Source organism: Desmodus rotundus, chromosome 10 (genome assembly GCF_022682495.2).
Source record: "Desmodus rotundus isolate HL8 chromosome 10, HLdesRot8A.1, whole genome shotgun sequence".
NCBI lineage: Eukaryota > Metazoa > Chordata > Mammalia > Chiroptera > Phyllostomidae > Desmodus > Desmodus rotundus.
In genome coordinates, this window is record NC_071396.1 from 59888189 (window position 1) to 59909994 (window position 21806).

The 21806-nt window shown below is 40.0% G+C and overlaps 1 protein-coding gene across 4 annotated transcripts in view; it reads right to left on the minus strand.

The window, feature by feature from the left end:
• CHCHD6 (coiled-coil-helix-coiled-coil-helix domain containing 6) overlaps nucleotides 1-21806 on the minus strand; it is a 324191-nt gene that overhangs the window by 210686 nt on the left and 91699 nt on the right. The window lies entirely within an intron of this gene.

Sequence of the window (21806 nt, forward strand, 5' to 3'; positions counted from 1 at the left end):
AAAAAGGGATGAGGAATTAAATAGTACAATATGATAGTCACAAAATAGTCATAGGAGGGAGATCCAAGATGGCGGAGGAGTAAGTACAAGCTACAACAAGATACTCCCAGGACCAGTTTGGATTTACAGCTAAATTGTAGAGAAATCATCCAGAATAATGGAACAATAGCTAGAGAGAAGCCTTACAACCACAAACAGATAGAAGAAACCACTTCACCACAACGTGATCAGTAGGGAGTGCAGAGGAGATGCAAGACAGCTGGCTGGGCTCCCACGGGTGGCAGCTCAAGTGTCAGAGGGAAATTCAGAGGCCAGGAGTGTAGGGACTAAATCCTAAACTGGGCTCCCCAGCCTATAGCACCAGAGCCAAGAAAGGAACCCAGATAATAACCAGCTGCGAAAAGCAGAAGAGTTTCTGTCAGCCAGGAAGAGACAGCTAAAGTCACACAGAGCCTTTTATTTTTATTTTTTTTAATTAATTAATTTATTTTTATTCAGTTACAATTGTCTGCATTTTCTCCCCTTCCCTTCACCCCACCCCAGCCAGTCCCACCTCCCTCCCCCACCTCTACCCTCCCCCTTGATTTTGTCCATGTGTCCTTTATAGTAGCTCCTATAGACCCCTCTCCCCACTATCCCCTCCCCACTCCCCTCTGGCTATTGTTACAATGTTCTTAATTTCAATGTCTCTGGTTATATTTTGTTTGCTTTTTTCTTCTGTTGATTATGTTGCAGTTAAAGGTGAGATCATGTGGTATTTGTCCCTCACCGCCTGGCTTATTTCACTTAGCATAATGCTCTCCAGTTCCATCCATGCCATTGCAAAGGGTATAAGCTCCTTCTTTCTCTCTGCTGCCTAGAATTCCATTGTGTAAATGTACCATATTTTTTTGATCCACTCATTTGCTGATGGGCACTTAGGTTGCTTCCAGTACTTGGCTATTGTAAATTGTGCCACACAGAGCCTTTTAAAGGGATAACACACATAATTTCATTTGCAGCCACTTAATCTGGGCTCCAGCAAATGGAGGCCTGAGTAGACTACAGATGCTTGAAAAGAGTCAGGTTGGTGGCTCTGAGGAGAGACCTAAGGGAGCAGCCACCATGATCCCTGTGCTGTCATTCCCCATACTGCAGGAGCCATCTTGCTCAGACAGGCCACTCCCCTCCATCTGGCATCAGCCTGAGGGGAAGCAATAGCCCTGCCTGCAGGAGTTACTCTGCCCCACCCTGTGGTGCTTAAGCCTGACTGCTGATTAGAGATTGACTAAATTAGTAACAGAAGGAGACAGCCACAGCATGTGGTTTGCTGGTAGTCTCAAAAAGGCAGTCCAGGGCCAGACTAGGATACCATGTGACATCACCAGGGGCAGATCCAGAAAAAAAAAACAAAACAGTGAGACAAATTTCACCATGGTCTTCATGATTTGCTTTCCTGCATAGCTTTTTAACATTTATTTCTTGTGCTTCAAGTTTATGCATATTGTCACTAGTTTTTGTATTGTACTTTATTTCAATCTCATATTTTGTTCCTTCTTACTCCATTTTACCTCCTTCTTTCCTCTTCTTATTTTCATTTTAAATTTTACTTTCTCTCTTGCTACGACTTGTTTCCATTCCACACTCTAACAATTTCTCCCCACTCCAGCTTCTGAAAACGATTTTTCTTGTCATTAGTCATCTCACATTCTTTTTCTCATTCTTAAAATACCCTTATCCTCTCTCCACCTTTATCAGTCTTTGCTTGTCAGTTGTAGATATGGTGGTTGTTTTTCCTTTTGTCCAACTTTATTTCTAGATCTTCACTCTTTTTGTATTTCAAATCTCAAATTTTACCATTCCTCTCTCCTTCTCCATTTTGCCTTTCTTCTGCCCTTTCTTTTTTTCATTTTAAATTTTAATTTTTCCCCTATCTTGGACTGGTTTTCCTTCCTCACTCTTATTATTCCCTCTCCCTCTATCATCTCAAAATAACTTCTCTTTCCTCTAGACATCTCTTAAGCTCTTCTCTTTCCTTTATTTTTTAAAGATTTTATTTATTTATTTTTAGAGAGAGGGGCAGGGGAGGAGAAAGAGAGAAACATCAATGTGTGGTTGCCTCTCACACACCCCCAACAGGGGACCTGGGCCACAACCCAGGCATGTGCCCTGACTGGGAATCTAAGTGGTGACCCTTTGGTTCACAGGCCAGTGCTCAATCCACTGAGTCACACCAGCCAGGGCTTAAGCTCTTCTCTTTCTTTTTTCCCTCTTATTCCCCTCCCACCTATATTAATTTTTGCTCATTGTTAATAGCACTGTGATGGATCTTTTTTAAATCAATTTGGTTCCCTTTATTTTCCTTCTCTCACTCACTAATATATATATTTTTTAATTCTGTTTAAACCCAATACTATATGTTTCCCTTCCCTTGCTCCATTCTGACTTCTTCTGTCCCCTTTTTATTTATGATGTAAATTTTTTTTTCTCTTTTCACCTTGGCCCTATTTCCTACTCTTATTATTGTTCCTCCCTCTAACCTCTCAAAACCATGTTTCTGTCATTTAGTTATCTCACATGCATTTTTCCTTTCTTATAATAATCTTAAGGTCTGTACAGTCTTATTAATACTGGCTCATTTACTGTTGATAGAGTGATTGTGCATGGGGGTTAATTTTGCGGGTATGGGTGTGCTTCCTGAGCTGTTTGGTTTTGTTCTGGCAGCACCTATACAGCAGTATATAAGATGTGGTGGGCAGAGTGACTCTCAACCAGCCAGAGGGTAGGACCCTCCTAAGAACAACCCAACAACCACCAAAATCCAAGTACAATGACAGCCACATAAAAGGCAATAAAGCACATCTCAAGACCATCAAGTTAAGGAGATCAAGAAGACTGCACCAATGAATCCCACAGGTCTCCTACCACAGAAGGTCACACCACGAAGACAGAGAGTCAAAGCACATCAATCTAAGAAGCAGAAACAGACAAGAAGAGTCACCTAAAATGGGGAGACAAAGAACCCCCAATTGAAAGGAAAAGAGGAATCTCCAGAAAGTGTGCTAAATGAGATTGAGGCAAGCAAACTATCAGACATTGAGTTCAAAATAATAGTGATAAGGACGATCAATGAGCTCAGTGAGAACTACAAAGAACTCCAGGGAAGCTACAAGGAACTTACTGAGAACTACACTAGCATGAAAAAGGACATAGAAACTATCAATAAGAGCCAGGAGGAAATGAAGAATATCTGAACTGAAAAACAGAGTGGAAGGAATTAAAAGCAGGCTACATGAAGCAGATGATTGAATCAGTGAGCTGGAAGACAAGGTAGAAAAAAATTCCCAGACAGAGCAACAAAACAAAACAAAAAATTTTGAAAGAATGAAGAGGGCTTAAGGGAGCTGCAGGACAACATGAAACATAATAATACCCATATCATAGGAATACCAGAAAGAAGAGAAGAGCAAGGGACATAAAACCTATTTGAAAAAGTTATGACAGGAAATGTCCCTAAATTGATGAAACAGTCATGCAATTCCAGGAAGAACAGAGGGTCCCAATCAAGAGGAACCCAAAGAGGCCCACTCCAAGACACATCATAATTAAAATGGCAAAATTTAAAGACAAAGAGAATCTTAAAGACACAAGGGAAAAACCTGCTGGTAAGATTATACAAGGGAGCCCTGATAAGCCTATTCGCTGTTTACTCAACAAAAACACTACAAGCCAGAGGGAATGATAAGAAATATTCCAAGTAATGAAAAGCAAGGGCCTGCAACCAAGACTACTCTAATCAATAAGATTCTCATTTAAAATGGAAGACGAAATAAGGAGTTTCCCAGACAAACAAAACAAACAAAAAAGGCTAAAAGAATACATCTCCAGGAAACCAGCATTTCAAGAGGTGCTAAAGGGACTCCTTTAATATGATGAAAGGGAGAGAAGAGAGAGAGAGAGAGAAACACAGGTACAAAGAAAAAAATGACAGTGAATAAGTACTTATCAAAAATAACCTTAAACATAATGGATTAAATGCTCCAATCAAAAGATGAAGGATAGTTGAATGCTAAGAAAACAGGACCTGCATATATGCTGTCTTTGAGTCCCACCTCAGAACAATGATCTACACAGACTGAATGTGATGGATGAAAAAAAATATTCCAATCAAAAGGACATAAAAAAAAAGCTGGCATAGCAATACTTATACCAGACAAAATATATTCCAAAACAATGGCCATAAAAAGAGACAAAGGAGGACACTATATCATACTTCAGGGAACAATCCAGGAAGAAGACATAACCCTTGTAAATATATATGCACCCAACATAGGACAACCAAGATATATAAGGAAAATGTTGGAGGACCTCAAGAAAGATATTGACAACAACACACTCATAGTAGGGGATTTTAATACTCCATTGTCAACAATGGAGAGATCTTCCAAGCAAAGAATCAAGAAGAATATTGTGGCATTGAACGACACTCTAGATCAAGTGGACTTAATTGAGATATATATAGAACCTTTCATCCTAAAAAAGCAAAATATACATTCTTTTCAAATGCACATGGAACATTTTGAAAGATAGACCACATGGTAAGTCATAAAACAAGTCTCAAAAAAAAAAACCTCAAAAAAGTTGAAATCATATCAACCATCTTCTTGGATCACAATGGCTTGAAATTAGAAACCGATCTCAAGGAAAAATCTCAAAAACATTCAAATTCATGGAGACTGAATAACATTTCATTAAATAATGAATACATTAACAGTGAGATCAAGTAAGATATAAAAAAAATTCTGGAAATAAATGTAAATGAACACACCACAGCACAAAACCCATGGGACGCAGCAAAGGCAAACCTGAGAGGGAAGTTCATAGCAACACAAGCCTACATAAAAAAGGTAGAAAAATTTTTAAAAAACAACCTAACCGTACATCTACATGAACTAGAAGAACAATAACAAGCAAAGCCCAGAGTGAATAGAAGGAAGGAAATAATCAAGATAAGAGCAGAATTAAATGACACAGAGAATAAAAGAACAGTTCAAAGGATCAATAAATCCAGGAACTGGTTATTTGAAAAGATAAAGAAAACTGACAAGCCTTTAACCATATTCATCAAGAAAAAAAGAGAGAGGACCAAATTAAATCAGAAATAAAAGAGAAATTACAACTGATAACACAGAAATACAAAAGACTGCAAGAAGTTACTATGAACAAATATATGCCAAGATATTGGACAACTTGGGTAAGTGGACAAATTTCTACAAAAACATAACCTTCCAAAACTGAATCAAGAAGGAGGACAAAGCCTGACAGACCGATAACAGCTAGTGAAATTGAAGCAGTAATCAAAAGGTCCTGGCACACAAAAGCCCTGGACTGGATGGTTTCACAAGAGAATTGTACAAAACATTTAAGGAAAAGCTAACACCTTTTGTTCTCAAAATATTCCAAAAAATCCAAGAATAAGGAAGATTCCCAAACTCTTTTTATGAGGCCAGTATTATCCTAATCCCAAAACCAGGTAAAGACAGAACAAAGGAAGAAAGCTACAGGCCAATATCATTGATGAACACAAATGTTAAAATCCTCATCAAACTATTGGCAAACTGCATCCAGAAGAAAGATCATAAACCATGATCAAATGGAATTCATCCGAGAGATACAAGAATGGTACAATTAAATAATGAATACATTAACTCATTACAAACTCATGAAAATGAAATACAAACTCATTTTCACTGGGGGCCACATTCAAAAATCAATAAACGTAATATATCACAGAAACAAAGGGAAAGAGAAAAATCACATGATTGTATCAATAGATGTAGAAAAAGCATTTGATAAAGTACTGCACCCATTTATGACAAAAACACTCAGCAATGTGGGAGCAGAGGGAGCATACCTCAACATAATAAAAGCCAAATACAAGAAATCTACAGCCAACATAATACTCAATGGGTAAAAACTAAAAGCTTTCCCCTTAAGATCAGGAATGAGACAAAAATGTCAGGGTTTACCACTTCTCTTCAACACAGTACTGGAAGTTCTAGCCATAGCTAGAAAAGAGACAAGAAAAAGAAATAAAAGGCATCCAAATTAGAAAGGAGGAAGCAAAACAGTCATTATTCCCAGATGACATGATAGTGTACAGAAAAACCCTATATACTATACCAGAAACTACTTGACCTAATAAGTGAATTTGACAAAACAGCAGGATACAAAATCAGTATTCAGAAATCAAAAGCATTTTTGTACAACAACAATGAAATATCAGAAACAGAAATTAGGAAAAATATCCCCTTTACTATACCAACAAGAAAACTAAAGTTCCTAGGAATAAACTTAACCAAGTAGGTAAAAGACCTGTACTCAGAAAACTACAGAACACCGAAGAAAGAAATTAAGGACAACAAAAATAAATGGAATCATATACTGTGTTCATGGACTGGCAGAATTAACATCATCAAAATGTCCATAATGCCCAAAGAAATTTATAGATTCAATGCAATCCCCATTAAAATACTAATGACATGCATCACAGATTTAGAATAAATATTTCAAAAATTTATAGGGAACCAAAAACAACCCTGAATAGGATCAGCAAACTTGAGAAAGAGAACAAAGTAGGAGACATCACACAGCTGATCTCAAACTGTATTACAAGACCACTATAATCAAAATAGTCTGGTACTGGTGTAAGAACAGACACACAGATCAATGGAACAGAATTGACAACCAAGAAATAAACCCACGTCTCTATAGTCAATGAATATTTGACATAGTGGGTAGGAGCACAAACTGGAGTAAAAACAGCCTCTTCAACAAATGGTGTTGGGAGATCTGGACAGCTACATGCAAATAAATGAAACTAGACAACTAATATACACCACACACCAGAATAAACTCAAAAGGGATAAAAGACTGAAATATAAGCTGTGACACCAATAAAGTCCTAGAGGAAAACATAGGCAGGAAAATCTCAGATATTCCACCCAGCAATATTTTCACTGATATATCCTCTAGGGCAGGGGTGTCAAACTCATTTTCACCAGGGGCCACATCAGCCTGGCAGTTGCCTTCAAAGGGCTGAAATAATTTTAGGACTGTATAAATGTAACTACTCTTTAACTGTTAAGAAGCTGATATTACATTTGGGCACTGTGGAAAACAGTATGGAGTTTCCTCTAAACACTAAAAATGGTACTGACTTTTGACCCAGTGATTCCACTGCTGGGATTATACCCTAAGAATCTCGATATACCAATTCAAAAGGACCTGCAACTCTATGTGCAGAGCAGTGTTATTTACAATAGCCAAGTGCTAGAAAGGGCCTAAGTGCCCATCAGTAAAAATGAGTGGATCAAAAAATTGTGGTACATTTACACAATAGATACTATGCAGCAGAAAGAAAGAAGGAATCCCTACCTTTTGTGACAGCATGGATGGAACTGGAGAGTATTTTGCTAACTGAAGTAAGCCAGGCAGTGAAAGACAAATACCATATGATCTCACCTATAAGAGAATTCTAATGAACAAAATAAGTGAGCAAAACAGAACCAGGGGCATGGAAACAAGGAACAGGCTGACAGGGACCAAAGGAGAGGTGGAAGTGGGATAAGGGGAAAGAAGGGGAAGCACCTAATCAACGAACAGGTATAAATGACCAATGGACATGGACAACAGGGTGGGGATTGACTGTGGGAGTGGGGGGTGGACAGAGCAAGGGAGTGCAACAAAGGAAAATTTGGACAAGTGTAATAGAACAAAAATTTAAAATAAATAAATGAGAAATATTCAAAGTCAGAAGAAACATGATAGTCATAGGAATGTAAAGTACAACAAAGGGAATATAGTCAAGAATACTATAATAACTATGTATGGTGCCTGGGGGACACTTGATATTGGGGGGGATCATTTTGTAAAGTACATGACTGTCCAACCACTGAAAACTAATGTAAAATAATACTGACTGTAAATTGTAATTTAAAAAATTCTGGTTATTTGAAAAGATCAGTAAAACTAATGAACTTCTAGTAAAACTGACAAAGATAACAGATTAACAATATAAAGAATAAAAGAAGGGATATCACTACAGACCCACAGATATTACGTGGATAAGGGAATACTACAAACAAATCTACACATCAATTCAACAACTATGATGAAATGAATCATTTTTTCAAAACTACAAACAACCAAAATACACCCAAGATGACGACATAAATAAACTGAATAGTAACTATTAAAGAACTGAATTCATAATTAATCTTTTGATAAAGAAATCTCCAGGCCTCAATTATTTCATTATCAAATTCCTTCATGCACTATAAAAAGAAGCATTAGCAATTCTATACATTCTCTTCCAGAAAATAGGAGCTACACTTCCCAATTCATTTTATGAGATTAGCATTACCCTGATACCAAAGTCAAATAAAGACAAAAAAAAAACCCTACAGACCAAGAGTTAATAATTTAATGAAAAGAGATGCAAAAATCCTGCAGAAAATATTAGTTTAATGTATTTAACATATATATGTGCACACAAACATGCCTATATATATACATACATTATGACCAGTGGAGTTCATTCTAGAAATGCCATGCTGGTTGAATTGTCACAAAAACCAATGTAAACCACCAAATTAGAAGTCTAAACAAGAAAACCACATGATTATATCAATTGAAGGAAAAGTATCTGAAAAAATTCAACAACCATTCATCATAAACCTCTCAGCAAACTAGGAATAAATGGGAACTTCCTCAACATAATAAAAAACACCTACAAAAGTCTTCAGGTACTTTCAGGCATGATGGTGGCATAGGTAAATGCAGTACACAAAAACTCCCATAACCACATTAGAAATTACACTAACAACAGAACAACCATCATTCAGAAGTGCCTGACTCTAGCTGAACAGAAGTTCTATAACTAATCATATAAAGAAAAAACCACATACAGACTGGTAGGAGTAGCAAAGATGCAAAATGGAATGAATGGTCCTGGCTCCACAACAGAACTCCCAGCCCAGAGTTCCTGTGCCAGGCAGAGAAGTCACCATAACATCTACTTGTATAAACCCGTGGGGATCATGGCTGAGTGAGATGAAGGGCTACTAGATTCCCACGCATTCCTCTTAAAGGGCCCGTGCATAGGCTTACTCAGACTTGCTTGCTCTGAGGTCCAGTGCTGGGGCAGTAGCTCAAAAGGCATCAGGGGCATATTGAGAGAAATGAATTGGCATCTGGGTGAGAGCTGGAAAAGCAGCTTTCTCCCAGAGAGAACTGTTGGCAGGGGCCATTGTTCCTTTGCTGAGCCCTCCCCCTACAGATCTGGCAAGCAGTCACCATACCTAAGTCTACATTAAGGGGTGTCAAACTCATTTTCACTGGGGGGCCACATCAGGCTCATGGTTGCCTTCAAAGGGCTGAAATAATTTTAGGACTGTATAAATGTAACTACTCCTTAACTGTTAAGGAGCTGAAATTACATTTGGCCCTTTGAAGGCAACCTTGAGGCTGATAATGGCCTCCAGTGAAAATGAGTTTGACACCCCTGGTCTACATCAACCTCACTAATGCAGTTCACCTAGCCCTGCCCCTCTATATACCTTGTAGCTCTTGCTAACTGGCCCCAGGCCTGGCACTAGCAGCAGCTAGGTCTCTCCTTGGCATCTCTAAGCCCAGCAGAAGTAGCAGCCATCTGCAATTACTTTATAGCTCATGTCAGCTGGCCCCATGCAGGGCACAGGTACCGGCTGAACTTGGCCTTCATAGCCTGAGAGGCCTCAAAACCAGCACATTCAGTGGAGAGCTTCAGACCATGCTGGAGCACTACACAATCACCTCCACAAGCAACAAACTCAAGGGGTGAAATTGGCAGGCACTTGAGCCCTGCTGAAGTGAGTTCTGCTCCATGGGGGTAGACCAAGCACAGTTGATCCTCAAGGTGGTCACAGCAAGTCCTTGCAGCTAATCAACCTAGTAGTAAATCCCTCTGTTTACATGACAACAAATTCAAGGCCCAACTACAACAGTAGGGTACACATAGCCCACACGAGGATGCACTTGAGGCATCCAGCTCAGATGACTGGGAAGGTGTCACCACTGGGCCCTACAGAACACCTACATAAGGCCACTCTACCAAGCCCAGGAGATGTAGCAGCTCTACCTAAGCATAGAAACAAACACAGGGAGGCAGCCAAATTGAGGACACAAAGAAACATGTTCCAAATGAAAGAATAGAACAAAATTCTAGATAAAGAACTAAAGAAAATGGAGACGAGTAATACACAAAATGTAGAGTTCAAAACATTGGTTATAAGGATGCTCTATGAACTTAGGGGAAGAGTAGAGGAACTCAGTGAGAACTTCAAGAGATGGGAAACATAAAAACAAAGATAGAAAACATAAAAAAGGACCAGTCAGAGATGAAGAATACACTGCAGGAAATCAGCAGTGGAGAAGACAAAGCAGAGAATCAAATCAGAGATTTGGAAGATAAGGAAGCAGAAAATACCCAATCAGAATGTCATGAAGAATAAAAACTTCAATAAAAAAATAAGTATAGTATAAGGAGCTTCTGGGACAACTGCAAGCACACCAACATTCACTTCATGGGGGTGCCAAAGGAGAAGAGAGAGAGCAAGAAATTGAAAACCTACATGAAAAAAATGACAGAAAGCTTCCTTAACCTGGTTAAGGAAATAGACAAACAATTCTAGGCAGTGCAGAGAGTCCTAAATAAGATGAACCCAAAATGGCACACACCACAGCACATCATAATTAAAATGCAAAAGGTTAAGACAATGAAAGACTCTTAAAAGCAGCACAGAAAAGCAGTTAGTTACCTACAAGGGAGCTCCCATAAGACTGTCAGCTGTTTTCTTAACAGAATCCTTGCAGGCCAAAAGAAATTGGCAAGAAATATTCAAAGTGATGAAAAGCAAGGACCTAGAACCAGAATACTCTACCCAGCAAAGCTATCATTTATAATCAAAGGAGTGATAAAGAGCTTCCCAGACAAGAAAAAGCTAAAGGAGTTCATCACCACCAAACCAATATTACAAGAAATGTTAAAGGATCTTCTTTAAGCAGAAGAAAAAATGAGATTAAAAATATGAATAATAAAATGAAAATAAATACATAACTTTAAATGCAAACACATAAATGATCCAATCAAAAGACATAAGACCCTTACATACAGGGTGGGCAAAAGTAGGTTCAGAATTGTGAGGAGGCGAAACAGAGTTTATTCTTGTATTATATGTCTTTCCATAGGAACAACCGTAAGCCTACTGTTGCCCACTCCTGTGCACTGTCTTAAAGAGACTCATTTCAGATTGAAAGATGCACAGAGAATGAAAATAAGAGAATGAAAAAAATATTTCATGAAAATGAAAACAAACAAACAAACAAAAAGCTAGGATAGAAATACTTATACCAGACAAAACAGACTTTAAAATAAAGGCTGTAACAAGAGACAAAGAAGAACTCAGCAATTCCATTTCTGGTATTCATCTGAAGAAACGCAAAACATTAAGTCAAAAAGACATAAACATCCATATGTTTATTGCAGCATTATTTAAAATAGCTAAGAAACGGAAGCAACCTAAGCGTCCATCAATAGATGAGTGGATATAGAAGATGTGGTGCATATACACAATGGAATATGAGAAAACCATAAAAATAATGAAATCTTGCCATCTACAACAACATGAATGGACCTAGAGAGTACTGTGCTAAATGAAGTAAGTCAGACAGAGAAAGACAAATGCCAGGTGATTTCACTTGTTTTGAAATCTAAAGAACAAAATAAACAAACAGGAGAAACAGAAGCTGACTCATAGAAAGAACATTTTGATGGCTGCCAGCTGGGAGGGGAGTTGAGAGGCTAGATGAAAAAGCTGATGGGATTTAGAAGTACAAATTCATAGTTACTGAATAGTCACAGCAAACTAGATGATCCTCCTTAGGGAAAATAGTCAATAATATTGTAATAACTATGTATGGGGCGAGGTGAATACTAAATTCTTAATGAGCATATGAACGAATATACAACAGGGTTAGCCATTAGGGAATTGCAAATTAAAGCCACAATAAGATATCACTACTTATCTGCAGGGTCTGGCAGAAGTAACACTGCTTGAGTTGGTTGGTAGGGTAACAATATGGTTATAATAATTTGTAGTTTTAATTTGAACATTTCACCTAAAATGTCATATATTGTGCTTGAGTGTGATATTCTTATGTTACAGAATCATGCTTATGAATTTGTGATAAAAGATTTTGTAATAAGAAGGGACATTATTTGTACTAGACCTTGTATTAGAACAGTTAATTGTTTACTGACACTCTTCTATTTTAAATGCTTTAAATTATTTTAAATACAGTTCCAAATGTGGAAAGGATATAGAGAAACTGGCTCACTTGTACCTTGCTGTAACAATGTAAAATGGTACAGCCACTCTGGAAAACAGTTTGGCAGCATCTTATAAAGTCAAACATTCACTTATCAAAAGACCCAGCAATCCCACTCCTGTGTTTTATGGTGTAGAAATGGAAGTTAGGTTTACACAATAAAACTGTACATGCATATACATAGATATCTACTTTATTTAAAACAACAAAAACTGAAAACAACTCTCATGTCGTTCAAGCAGATGAGAGGGTAAGCAAAGTGGTATGCTCGTATAAAGGTATACTATGCAGTAATAAAAAGGACCCAATTATTAATACACACAATAACTTGGATGTATCTCAAGGGCATTATACTAAGTGAAATAAAAGCCAATCTCAAAAGGTGACATACTATATGATTCTACTTACATAATAACATTCTCAAAATGACAAAATTTTGCTCACAGAGAAGACATTAAGGATTGTTAGGTTAGGTTGAAGTAGGTGAGTTTTCTTTGGGGTTGATGAAATAGTTTCTGCATCCTTGATTTGTGGTGGTGACTTCATGAAAAAAATATATGTATATGTATACCTGTATGTATATGTCTGTGTACATATATAATATGATATATAATGTATATAAAATTTGACAGAATGTTAACCAGAGACTAATAGTGATAAAAAAAACAATGAGTGCATGTAAAAACTTCATTGATGTGCTGTGGCAAGGTCTATCTCCCATCTGTGGTCACTGTGCTGTGCAGTGTATGGCAGGCAGAATACAGCTTGTCAAAGATGTCTGAACCCTAATCCCTGGGAACTGTGACTGAGATGATATTATCCTGCATTATTCAGTGGGCCCAATGTCACCACATGAGCCCTTAAAAGCACAAAACTTTTTCTGGCTGGTGGTAGAAAAAGAAAATGCAGATTCAAAGCATGAGAAGAACTAGATACTTGCTGCTGGTTTGAAAAGAATGGCCAAGTAGAAAGCATGAGAAGGATCTGGATTCTGACAACAAGCAGGATGAGTCTGCAAACAGACTCTTCCCCTGAAACCTCCAAAGAGAACTGAAGCCCTGGATGATACCTTGATTTTAGCCCTGGAGATTCTGAGCAGAGAATCCAGCCACACCATGTCAGACTTTGAACCTAAAGAGCTAGACGAGGGTAAATTCCTGTTGTTTTAAGCCACAAAGTCAGTGGTAACTTGTTACAGCTCTAATACAGAGTAGTTTTCTACTGGGTGATCTGGGGACATTTGGTAACATCTGGGGACACTTTCGTTTGTCACACCTAGGGAGTGTAACTGGCATCTAATTGGTAGAGGCTAGGAATGCTGCTAAACATGATATAATGCAGAGGACAGTGCCACCCCCTCCCACCCAACAAAGAAGTACCCAGCCCAAAATGTCAATAGAGCTGAGGTTGAGAACCCCCATACTATGGTTATGCTAGATGTCATTACTGGAGGAAGAACACATAGGAATCACTATACTATTTTTGAAACTTCAATGTGAGCCTAAAATTGTTTCAAAATTAAAAATTTTAAAACACATATAAGCATAATCTCAAGGACAATAGTAGGATGCATACTTTCTACAACACTAGAAGCAGGTTAAAAATAATAGGGTACTTTGGGGACCTTGGGGAAACAGAAAGCTGAGGAGTCAGTAGGGAGAAAAAAATGTAAACAATAAGCAAGAGGAAGGACAATGGCAGATGAAAAGTCCCAGATAAGACCTTTCCTTAGGATCCAATCAAGATCAAGAGGGACCATACTGAGTGAAGAATCAGAGATGCTAATGTGAAAGGAAGAAGCAGCAACAGTTCAAATTGGAAGGCCTCCTTCCTCAGTGAGCAGTGAGCTGCAAGGCAAAGATGTTTGCTGAGAATGAGGTGTACCTGGGTGAGAAGACCTGTGAAAAAGCTGCTATGGGCAGTCAGGGAAGATCAGGGAGTGGTGCTGCTACACTGTGCAGCAGCACTGAGACTGGGCTGACATGCTACACATTGGCTCCTGAGTTTTCTCCAACAGCACTCCAGTTTGGGCGTAGACCTATAGTGAGCACTAGAGAAAGGAAAAATGAAACCTGACATGCTAACTGGGGTCTTCCCAGGGTAAGAAAACAAATGATACCAGAGAGATAATGAACTGGGACAACGAGGAAGTTTTGAGAATGCAATGAAAGCAAAGAGAAAGTTTCAGAGGAAAGAGAGAGCAAAAAGAGCAAAACAATGGTGGATCTGTGGTCAGGGAAAACGTTGTTCAAGAACTTGCCAATCCAAAAGAACCTATGCACCCCAATGTTCATAGCAGCACAATTTACAATAGCCAAGTACTGGAAGCAACCTAAGTGCCCATCAGCAAATGAGTGAATCAAAAAATTATGGTACATTTACACAATGGAATTCTATGCAGCAGAGAGAAAGAAGGAGCTTATACCCTTTGCAATGGCATGGATGGAACTGGACAGCATTATGCTAAGTGAAATAAGCCAGGCAGTGAGGGACAAATACCATATGATCTCATCTTTTACTGGAACATAATCATCAGAAGAAAAAAGCAAACAAAATATAACCAGAGACATTGAAATTAAGAACATTGTAACAATAGCCAGAGGGGAGTGGGGAGGGGATAGTGGGGAGAGGGGTCTATAGGAGCTACTATAAAGGACACATGGACAAAATCAAGGGGGAGGGTAGAGGTGGGGGAGGGAGGTGGGACTGGCTGGGGTGGGGTGAAGGGAAGGGGAGAAAATGCAGACAATTGTAACTGAATAAAAACAAAAATAAAAAGAACTTGACGGCAGAATATGGAGATGAGGTCAAAGCTGAGCTGTGTTTCTTATGTCAAATAAAGACAGGAATCACTGTTGAGAAGAAAACCATGCGGCCAGGGGCTATAAAATGGATTCAGATTCTTATCTACCCTGTTTGTGGTTAGCACATCCACTGGCAATCACAAAACCTGCAGGCAGCTTTCAAGACTCTTTCTGTATAAGGAATGGTATCTCCCAAGAGAGATCAAGAAAAAAAATGAATCTATTGGAATCCGAAGAAGTTCAAATAAACTCTTAGTCTGTTCAGACTATTAAAAAAAATACCATAGACTGGGCTACGAACAGAATAAATTTATTTCTGAAATATATAAATATAGAAGTCTGAGATCAAATAAATCTGGAGGCTTAGAAATCCAGTATCAAGGCACCTGCAGATTTGGTATTTAGTGAAGGCCTGCTTCCTGGTTCATAAATGGCACTCTTCTCACATGACGAAAGGGGCAAGGAAGCTCTCTGAGGTCCCTTTTATAAAAGCACTAACCCCATTCATAGGTCTCACCCTCATGACATAATCACCTTCCTAAAGCCCCACCTCCAAATATCATCCACATAAATATCATCCAAATATCATCTCCACATAAATTTGTATGTGGAGACCTCCAAAGATTAGGTCTCCACATACAAATTTTATATGAATTTTGGGGAGGATACAAACATTTAGTCTATATCACTCCCCTACTCATAAGAGTGCCCTTTTACTCTCTCTCTAAAAAGTAGTGATTTATTTATCTTTTCTGATTCAGTTCCTTAATAAAGAAGGCAAGATCATGTATTTGACTGCAGTGTGTACCATCGAGGCCTCCCACCTACAGTGGAAGCCAGCATGCCATGGCCCAGGCCTGCACCCTTCACAGCCTGTAAGCTTACAAATGACGGCTGCTGATCAAAAAGGTGTATGTGGCTCCACACCACATATCTTCATGACTGGAAAATCATATCAAACAGGGTCAGTGACTGTTTTGAGAGACAGGAAGTATCAGGGAGACACATCCAGCATAAGGACATCTACAAGGTTCCTTAAAAGTACAAGGTCTTTCTTACACACCTGTTTCAAAATGACAATGAATCTTCTCAGGAGTTCCCAGTGCCATACACAAAATGATATTACTGGAAAGTCAGGGGTAGTCATCTGAAGAGAGTGTCTTCCTGGACCCTAAGGCCAGCAAATAAGACTGCAAATTAAAAAAAAAATGCAAAATGGTGTCCACAAGAAAGGAAGAGAAGAGCCTTGCTGATGCAGACCTGTGGCCCCAAGTGGTGTTAATCTTTCCTCCCTGTGGACTCCCTTCCTATAGTGGGCACACTCTCTTCTGTGACAGAAAAGAGGTGAACATCCAGAGGTTGAAGATGGGGCCTTTGGAGGATGCCCAGCAAACATTCCTGCTTCTTTCTGGTAAAGTGGGCACAATCAAAATGACCCACCCTCTGTTGCCAAGTGTGTGACTGGCTCAAGAATTGGAATCAATCCAGTGTGAAATGACAGACTAGAAACTCTGGAACTGAGTCTCTTCCTAGTTTCCTGTAGGGACTAACTTCCCAATGTCCTACAGAGATTAAGTGCCCCCACCCAGACCCTGGTTTTAGCTCTCTTCTTTCAAGGCCCTGCTTCTCCAGCTTTGCCTTGGCCTCTGTGAGCTTCCTGATATCCTCCCAGTAAGTCTGTGTTCTTTTGCTTGAGTTAGCTGAGCAGGCTTTTGTTGCTGGAAGAGAAATTAATAAAAAGCAGTCAGAAATGACTGTTTTCCCTTCTTTCTACAGAATGTGACATCAGCCCAGGCCCCACCCACTGTCAACAAAAAGTGATGCCATACAGGTCGCCATCAGAAGGCCAAAATAGGCACTAAAATCACAAGGGAAGTGGGCATCATCAAAAGACTAAGAGAGACAGAAGAGTCTGGCATTGCAGAAATGCAAGGGCAAGAACAGAGCACAACAGACAGCCCCTTCATTATTCAATTACTCACTCTGTAAATTGAGAATTAATGTTCACGAGTTCTGGTGAGTAATATAATTACAATTTAAAAAGGGCAATTAATCATCGGCTTGTTGTTCACCGCCTTGCCAGGAGCCTTTATGAACACCAGTAAAGAGCCACAAAAGGATTATACACACAGATGAGTATGACCACCAAATCCCAGCCTTCTCCGGTCCCTCTATCTTCCCACTCCCCTGACTTAGCTCAGTCACACAGGATCTCTACATCTATTTCTCATTCCTGTGACATTCCTCCAACCTTCCTCAAGTCTCCACCTGCTGAATACTGCCCCTTGCCTTCACAGCTGATGAAAACAACAGGGCTTCCTAAAGTTGTACACACTGACAGGAAAGAAAAGACCTTGGGGCCTCTAGTTCTCAACTCTACAGGGCTATAACGGAAAGAGTAGAAAAAAGGAGTTGAGTGAGAAAAGGACAGGAAAGAGAAAAGAGCAACAGAGAAGTAGGAGAGGATGAGACTGGAAAGACTGGGCTCTCAGCATGGACACAAGAATGCCAACTCGGGCTCTGAAAACAGGGCAAGTCAGCATCTTCTAAGTACCAGCATCTTCTGTCCACTCAAACACCCCCTCCTCAGTTCTGACCAGTTGACTGATGACCAACTGCTCAATCAGACTCCAAGAATCCAGACACAGGCCAGAAGGGAGCAGAGGCATTTTTGGTTTCTTCTAACAGGAAGACTGGAACAAGAGTTCTCCCAGAGGATATTAAGTCTCAGGGGGAAAAAACTTCAAAAGAAGAAAAACTCTGGGATCTAGTTCTACTGCATAAAACTTGGGGCAAGAATGAGTATTTGTGTCTCCACACTGCCAGTGCTTCAGGCCAAATCAGTACTACTTCTAGTTCTTAAGCTCAGAAATGAATGTGCAACCTGAGACTTCTCTGAGCAAGAACATCTGTCTTAACTCTTCCACTGGCATCCCTATGAAGTCCTGCAGCAGGTACTGTGCACTGGCCATCCATGGCCATTCCCACAAGGCTGCTAATTCTCCAGTTTTGTGGAAGGTGAAAACTTCTAATCTCAGGAAAGGCACGCCCCTTTGCAAGCCTTGGGGTAAAATTGTGACAGACCTAAACCAATCATGAACCAAGCTTTCATGGTAATCCTGGCCTCCACTGCAGTGATTGGTCTGAGATGGTCATACATACTAGTTCCAGCCAAACAAATATGTGTAAATCACTGGACAAAAGGCTTGCCTAAAGGAAGAAATAGATCCCTTTCTGCTTGAGACCCTGGTGTGAGGAATGGATGCCCATTATGGTGGCAGGCACTGGTGTGAGGACTGGATGCCCATGCCTTGAAGGGACGCTGGTTGGAGGACTGGATGCCCGTGACTGGGAGGGACACTGGTATGAAGATTGAATGCCTGTGACTGGGAGGGACAGTGGTGTGAGAACAGGATGACCATGACTGTGGGGGATGGTGGCGTGAGGACTGGATGCCCTATGACTGTGAGCAACACTGGTGTGAGGACTCGATGCCCTGAGATTTGAATGTAAGGTCACAGAACTGTGGAAAAGCCCCCTTATCTCAAACAACATTGGGCCAGTCTTCTTTTAGAGAAAGACAGTATTTGCTTGCACGTTTAAGCCTCTCATATTGGCTATTCTTTTTCTTGCAGCCAAAAGTAGTCCTAATCCACACACAGTAGTACTGCCTAGGAGCATAGCCTTTTTTTTTAAAATATATTTATTGATTATGCTATTACAGTTGTCCCATTCCCCCCCCAACTCCACTCCATCCTGCCCACCCCCTCCCTCCCACATTCCCCCCCTATAGTTCATGTCCATGGGTCATGTATATAAGTTCTTTGGCTTCTACATTTCCTACACTATTTTTACCCTCCCCCTGTCTATTTTCTACCTACCATTTATGCTACCTATTCTCTGTACCTTTCCCCCCTCTCCCCCTCCCACTCCCCTATTGACAACCCTCCATGTGATCTCCATTTCTGTGGTTCTGTTCCTGTTCTAGTTGTTTGCTTAGTTTTCTTTTGTTTTGGTTTTAGGTGTGGTCGTTAATAACTGTGAGTTTGCTGTCATTTTTACTGTTCCAATTTTTTATCTTCTTTTTCTTAGGTAACTCCCTTTAACATTTCATATAATAAGGGCTTGGTGATGATGTACTTCTTTAAATTGACCTTATCTGAGAAGCACTTGATCTTCCCTTCCATTCTAAATGATAGCTTTGCTGGATACAGTAATCTTGGATGTAGGTCCTTGTGTTTAATCTTGGGTACTGTAATTATGATGTGCCTTGGTGTGTTCCTCCTTGGGTCCAGCTTCTTTGGGACTCTCTGAGCTTCCTGGACTTCCTGGAAGTCTATTTCCTTTGCCAGATTAGGGAAGTTCTCCTTCATTATTTGTTCAAATAAGTTTTCAATTTTTTGTTCTTCCTCTTCTCCTGGCACCCCTATAATTTGGATGTTGGAACGTTTCAAGATGTCCTGGAGGTTCCTAAGCCTCTCCTCATTTTTCCGAATTCTTGTTTCTTCATTCTTTTCTGGTTGGATGTTCCTCTCTCCCTTCTGGTCCACACCATTGATTTGAGTCCCAGTTTCCTTCGCATCACTGTTGGTTCCCTGTACATTTTCCTTTGTTTCTCTCAGCATAGGCTTCATTTTTTCATCTACTTTTCGAACAGATTCAACCAATTCTGTGAGCATATTGATAACCAGTGCTTTGAACTGTGTATCCGATAGGTTGGCTATCTCTTCCTCGCTTAGTTGTATTTTTTCTGGAGCTTTGAAGTGTTCTGTCATTTGGGCCATTTTTTTTTCTTTTTTTTTTCTTGGCGCTTCTGTTACTTTAAGGGGCGGAGCCCTAGGTGTTCACCAGGGCGGGGTAATGCTGGTTGCTGTGCTGTGATGCTGTACGTGGGGGAGGGGCCCAGAGGGAGCAATGGCGCTTGCTCCATTCTCTGCCAGATTTCAGTCACTCCCTCTGCTACCCACAATCAAATTGGGTCCCTCTGGTGCTGATTCCTGAGTGGTTGGGCTTGTGCACACTCTAGGCCCCTGTGGGTCTCTCCAACGACCTTTCCTGTGAGGCTGGGAGTCTCTCCTGCTGCCGCCCCAACCCCCATGGGCGTTTTCAATCAAAGGTTTGAGGCTTTATTTCCCCAAGCTGTAGCCCTGGGTTGCATGGTCTGCTTTGCTCCCCGCCGTTAGTCCGGTTTATCTGTGTTCGAATGTGGGGCTGCGGTGTGCTACCCGCACTCTGCCTGCCCTGCTCTCTGCCACTCTGAGTCCCGCCCTCTTGGTTTATCTATGCGGGAATGTGGGGCCGCAGGGTCTGCTAGTGGTCAGACTGCCTGCCCCGTTTGTCCTACACTCCGCCAGTCCCGGTCCTGCCACAGTTACGTGAGTCCTCTCCACCCAGGTGCCCGTCTCCGCCCCTCATACCAGTCTAGATGAATGTCTATTTTTTATTTCCTTGGTGTTGGACCCCCTTGCTGTTCGATTTTCTGTCAGTTCTGGTTGTGCGAGGAGGCGCAATGTGTCTACCTACGCCGCCATCTTGGTTCTCGGGCATAGCCTTTTAACATTCATTTTTAATGCATCACTGTAGAAATAGGGATAGTCAAGGGTCACAAGCAATCTACAGACTACCCCAGGCCAAGAACTACCTTCAAGGCAAGGCAGATCCAGGCAGAGAGTAAGGAACCATTTGTGTAAATCAGTAGTAAAAGATCACATAGGAAGATTTTTCTGTGTACCCATCAACAACCTCTGAACAGATATGTAAGAAATCAGTAAGTTTTACCCCAAGGCAGGGAGCCAAGTGGCTAAAGGAATAGAGTGAGGGCCTTTTTAGTGTATGTCTTTTTACTTTTTGACTTTTGAGTCATGTCAATGTATTGTCCATTCAAAAATAAAAATAAAAAAGTGAAAAAATAAATAGAAAACAAAGGTAAACCCTCCCTTAGGTGTTTCCCTAACTTTCATTATTCAAGGACACCCACATGATTTTAGCAATGTCTGTGCATCACCTTATTTAATATATTTTTAAAAATCTATCTGTGATTTTTTTAAATTGATTTTAAAACTTTATGTAACTAGCAAAAATGGAAAATCATTATCACTTGCAATTAATAGAAGCTACATGTAAAAGTGGATACAATGAAAATAAAACTTTCTTAAATTCTGATAGCTAGACCCCCAAAACTTTTGAGACTCACATGTGCACTCCATTAAAGAGGACTGGATGCCCCCTCACTATGAGGGACACTGGTGTGAGGACTCGACGAAATCATAAAAGCATCATATTAAGACTTTATTTTTAAATAATCAGAAGTTAAAAATTGAAAAGGAAAATCCTTTTCAGTAATCCCTGTACAATTTGCTTATTACAGCATTAGTGATGTAAGCTCATTGGCAGGGTCTGGGACACCCTTGAGAATCAACAGGAGATATGTTTCTCATACTGTCATTAATCAGTCCTCTATTCCTCTCTCTGATTTACTCAGAAGTCCAGTATATATTAGACACTGAGCTGGATGCTGAAGGGAACAGAGACAAATAAGACATGACTTTTTCTTTCCCTAAGCAGTTTATAACCTAGTAAGGCAGGAAAAAAAAA